The sequence below is a fragment of the Parasteatoda tepidariorum genome, chromosome 4, assembly GCF_043381705.1.
Source record: "Parasteatoda tepidariorum isolate YZ-2023 chromosome 4, CAS_Ptep_4.0, whole genome shotgun sequence".
NCBI lineage: Eukaryota > Metazoa > Arthropoda > Arachnida > Araneae > Theridiidae > Parasteatoda > Parasteatoda tepidariorum.
Window position 1 is genome coordinate 25,011,915 of NC_092207.1, and position 5,801 is coordinate 25,017,715.

At 25.8% G+C, this 5,801-nt stretch overlaps 1 protein-coding gene across 1 annotated transcript in view; it reads left to right on the plus strand.

Annotated features, from left to right (window-relative positions):
• Window positions 1-1,283: 1,283 nt before the first annotated feature.
• Window positions 1,284-5,801, plus strand: part of LOC107447414 (venom protease) — an 80,876-nt gene continuing 76,358 nt past the window's right edge. Inside the window, exon 1 of the mRNA XM_016062329.3 lies at window positions 1,284-1,380. The gene's annotated coding sequence lies outside the window, so the exon portion shown is untranslated. The remainder of the gene's footprint in view (window positions 1,381-5,801) is intronic.

The following is a 5,801-nucleotide window of genomic DNA, read 5'->3' on the forward strand; positions in this document are numbered from 1 at the left end:
CAGAGCTCTTATGTCCATTTAAGTTTCATCTTTAGGGTTTAGAAAATATATTAGTCATAAATGGTTACAGAAGCGTATAGTTTTGTTTTCACGGTTTTTTAACCGTACCAGTTTGACTTAAACGGCTTCAAAACCGTAAAGGTATAAAATGTTCCTAACTATAGACTTTATGCTGCCGGTTATTTACTGAAGCGCCAAGGTAATGATTTTGGTAAAATTAACAATGAAAAATGGTTTTATAATCTGAGATAAAATTTAGAAAATGTGATAATTTTATTATAATACCTTAGAGCATGGCATGAAAACCATTTATTTAGTAAATATTTCTCTTCAATTTTGTATTTTTTACTAAACGTGTGGTAATAAGAGCTATAATTTTGAAAATCAGTATTTCGCATAAACCATTACCATATGAGCATAAAAATTATGAAATGAATGATTCAAATACGGTATATTTATTTTCATTAACCAGAATTATTGTTTCTCTCTCTCTCTTTTTTTTAATCAGAAAAGTCATTACCATCCAGTGCGGCAATTTTACCAGAATATTTTCCTCCATTTTTTGAGGGAATCATTTTCTATTATAAATTCTTCATAGGCTACTGAACTTTTTGGTTCAGAATTGAAAGTAATTTGAATATTTATAGCTTGTGAAAAATAAAAATTCAATGAAAGTTGATGTTTTCAAAAATATGCAATCCTCACCTTCACTGATAAAATATTGACAGACAAACGTACCCTACCGGATGAAAATAAATAAATTACCACATTTGCAAATACCTTTCCTCTCTTTAGTCAATCCTATAAATTTTCAATAAAAAACTACTTTTGCACAATTTACCATATGAATGAAATTAATCAAAAACATAATTTCCCTCGCATAAATATCGCATTGTTCATACAGCATAAATCAAATTTCCCTTTTTATGTACAGTCGCGAATTTCCAGATTTCAAAGGGGTAAATCATTCATCGCGAACAAGAATTCCTGCACCACCCATGGTTGACCTGGTCAATTTCAGAAGAGAAAAAAAGCGTCCATCCCTTATCCGCTGATCTGTACAACAAATGGTTAATGTAGTTCAGTGGATCATTTATGAGTTATAACAAATACTCACTCTATTCAGTTGTGTGTCACTAAGGCGGGAGAGAGTTGTGGTGTTGAGAGGAGTTTATCCAACCAGAGTGTCAGGCACAGTTTCACTGCAACGCTAGAGTAGAAACTTTTGAACTTGAATGCTGCTTCTGGTTGAATGTCAACAGTTAGTGAGTTTTTTTAGTTGAAGATTGAACTGTCCAGGATGAGTTGCGGAAAGGATTTCAAACTATAAATGGATATTTTTTCAAAAGGTTTTTGATAGCGGCTGTCTCTTTGTTGCAAGTAGGATGTTTTAAATTTACATTTATTTAAATATTTTGTTATTTATATTTTTTTTGAAAGTTTATTTCATGCTAAAGATTTAATTTTGGATTTTTACTTTGAACTAATAATTGGATTTTAAGGACGTTTGCAGATTTTTTTTAAAAGAAAAAAAAAATTTTTTTCCATGTTAATATTTAATAAATATAAATAATTAAAATATATAAATATCAATATTTAATAAATATGTATATTTATATAAATATTAAATAAATATCAATATTTAATAAATATAAGTATTTAATAAACATTTAGTAAATATTCAATGCTATTAAATTTTAGTGAAGTATTTATTTAACTTGATTACCAATATAAAAAAATATTAATGCGTACCAAATTTATAAGACATTTAATATTCTGGTTTAAGAATTGTGAATTTCCACAAATCTTAGTGGAAGTTTTTTTCAATGTTAATATTTAATAAATATAAATAATTTAAAAAAATATAAATATCAATATAAATATTTAATGAATATAAATATTTATAGAAATATAATTTCATATTTAATAAATATAAATAGTTAAAAAAATATAAAGAGTTAAAAAAATATAAATATCGATATAAATATTTAATAAATATAAATATTTAATAAGTATTCAGTAAATATTCAATAATATTGAATTTTAATGAAGTATTTAATTCATTTGATTACCAATTTAAAAAAAAAACATTAATGTGTACCAAATTTATAAGACATTTAATATTCTGGTTTAAGATTTGTGAATTTCCGCAAATCTTAGTGGAAGTTTTTTTCCATGTTAATATTTAATAAATATAAATTATTAAAAAATATAAATATCAATATAAATATTTAATAAATATTTAGTAAATATTCAATAATATTAAATTTTAATGAAGTATTAATTTCACTTGATTACAAATTTAGAAAAAAACAATAATGTGTACCAAATTTATATGACATTTAATATTCTGGTTTAAGATTTGTGAATTTCCAGAAGTCTTAGTGGAAGTTTTTTTCAATGTTAATATTTAATAAATATAAATTATTAAAAAAATATAAATATTTAATAAGTATTTAGTAAATATTTAATAATATTAAATTTTAATGAAGCATTAATTTCACTTGATTACCAATTTAAAAAAAACAACAACAATGTGTACCAAATTTATAAGACATTTAATATTCCGGTTTAAGATTCGTAAATTTCCACAAATCTTAGTGGAAGTTTTTTTCCATGTTAATAATTAATAAATATAAATTATTAAAAAATATAAATATCAATATAAATATTTAATAAATATATAGTAAATATTCAATAATATTAAATTTTAATGAAGTATTTATTTCACTTGATTACCAATTTTTTGAAAAAAAATATTAATGAAGTACCAAATTTATAAGACATTTAATAAACTGGCTTAAGACTTGTGAATTTTTCATTCGTATTACAAAATTAACTTTTAATTTTAGGCTGATAAAATCATTAGACTAATTTTAGGAAAAGGAAGTTTCTCCAAATAAATATTTCAGTAAATATTGTATTGCCTTTAGTGTAAACGATTAAGTTTCTTAAAATGAAAATCACTTTGACGTGCAACAAATTTAACTACCAAATCTACATAATTTTTTTTTATATCTATATTTAGTATTAATGAAAATTAAAATTTTCGAAGCAGTGAAAAATATTTTTAAAGTATTGAGCTGTAAAAATATAATTTCATCAGTGTCATATATAGGCAAGAAAATTTTATTTATTAATGCTGTTTTTACTGTATTAAATTTAATAATTGTATCAATTCTAAAACAAAATAACTATTTTTTTATATTTATATAATAAAAAGTAAACAATGCTGAGCAAATAACGAGGTTATAATTTTTAGATAACAGAAAACAATTGATTGGCAACAATTCGATAACTTCTAAAATTATAAAATTCGTTTAAATGAAAAAAAATTAAAGAAAAAGAAAAACTATAATTTCGATGAAAAGGCTATATGAACCTAAACATTTCACTAGTTATTTTGCATATATTTTATTAATTTAACAAATTACGTCAAGTTTAAAACCATATAATTACTTTTTGAATAATTAAATAATCAAAAATATGTTAACAGATAAAATTTATATAAATCGAAAAAGTTTTAAATAATTTATAAATTATGAAATGTATAAGAACAGTAATATCATGAATTCTTTTTTGAAATATATTATATAATTTGCACTGGGAAAAATGCCTTTATTATGATTCATACAGCTGAAAGATTAACGAAAACTGCTTTAAAAATAATAAAAGGAATTTATTTCAGAAATGATTCGATAAAATAATGAAAATTTAATAATCAATTTATCATTTTTTAGATTAAACTTTTGATAAATAAAATAAGAATTACGTAATTTTTATACTATTTCGATGCTGTTTTAGAAGTTAAAAAGACCTTAACACCCACATATCCATCAATCTTAAAAATCTGCACTATTTTAAAATTTTGTGGGAGTTTTAATCCTCTCTCAATAACATATCTGTGAGGTAAATTAGATAAAGAGATTTATTAGATAAATTTCGTATACATTTATTACTGTTGCTAAAATTGTAAAAACATATTTCGAAAAAATTTAATAAATTGAAATATCGGTATTTGCATAATTTATTTCATAACCATCGTTGAAAAGCCGATCCAACTTTGAGTTTGCATCTACCAGTGCTCAATACCGTAGCCTTGCTATTTTGAACCCAATCCAAAAGACAAGGGAATCTTGGATCAGTTCCCCCAGAGGTATTTTATTTTATTTTATAACCGTCGTTGTCCAGCCGACCCAATTTTATGGGTTTACGACTACTAATGTTCAACTCCGTAGCATTGTAATTTTGAACCCAATCCAGAAGACAAGGGAACTCCTGGATCGAATATTGGGAGAAATTTGCCTACGTGGAGGACATTTTGATGGAGCTAACCGGCATTAACGTTACATGGAGAGGAAGATCACGAGAATCTCCCACGGTTAGCCTGACGGCAAGGGGACTCTAACCCGTGATCCGTATACCACTGAGGATATTTAGCGTCAGCACTGTGGTCGGTGCAAGCCGGATGGGGAATTCGTATCGACTGTGATTCGAACCCGGTTCACCTCATTGGAAGGTGAACGCTCTATCCCCTGAGCCATCGCGGCTCCCCCAGAGGTATTGATTTGTTATGGGAAATTGGAAGACTTTGTAACCCCGACAGATTTAACTCCCGTTCTCCCAAACACGAGTCCAACGCCCTACCAGCCAGGATATGCAGGCCCTTTATTTTCAAAAATTGAAAAATGTACAGAGCGCAAAATGACACTCCGAAAAAAAAAGCATCGTCAAAACTTCCAGAATAAGGAAAAATTTACCGTATATCTAGCTTAATGGGAGCAATGTCATATCTTAGAGAATGGTATAAAGACTATTTATTCGGTTACATTTACTTTTCAGTTTTATATTGTTTACTAAATCTGTGGTAATAAGGTCTGTATTTTCGAAAACTGGAATTTCTCGTATATCGCTACAATATGAACAGAAAAATTGCTAAAGCAGTGATTTAAATATCGTATATTTTAGTTTTGTTAACCAGAATTATGTTTTATTTATTTATTTATTTATTTTTTCATACCAGAAATGTCATCTCCAAAGAGTGCACAGTTTTACCAGAATTCTTTTTCTTCGTGTGAAAAAGGATAACCTGAATAACTTTTGATCCCATGAATGATTTTTTACTCTTAAAAGAACAGTCTCATTGTTTCAATGATCTAATTTTAAATATACTAAATAACTTATATTAATAATTTTAAGAGATGCAAAATCAGATAGGAAATCATACTTAATCTGAATAAAAAAAACTTTTTTGAGCTCTGCTTGTAGGGGTAACCAAAATCTGAAAAATAGCCTATGTAGTTTAAATGTCCTAAAGTTAATTTCACTTTTTGTGTAATTTGCTATATCTCTGGAATTATTTCAGTGAATCAAACAGTTTTTGCTCACACAGCTATAAAACAAGTTTACTCAAAGGTAATATTGTGTGTTTTATTACTAAATTTAATGATGGTCGAAAAAATTTTGAATAGTAAGATACTCTAACTTTTACATCTCTTTAAATTACTCAGTTTTAAATTAATCATTTAACTTTTAAAGTAACGTGTCTTAAAATGATGTAAAAATTTGTGTACTTTACTTTTCAAATATTTTCTACCATTATTAAACTAAATAATTACAAAATATTTTTTACATTAAACTAACTTTGAGTAAACTAGTTTTAAAATCACGCGGAATTGTTTTTGCTGCTGATTTCTTTGAATAGTTCCCGAGATATTGCAAAATAGCAAATTATTAAATTATTAGATGGTTATATGTTATCACAGATCCACACATACCTCGTCAATCAATAGTGTATATAT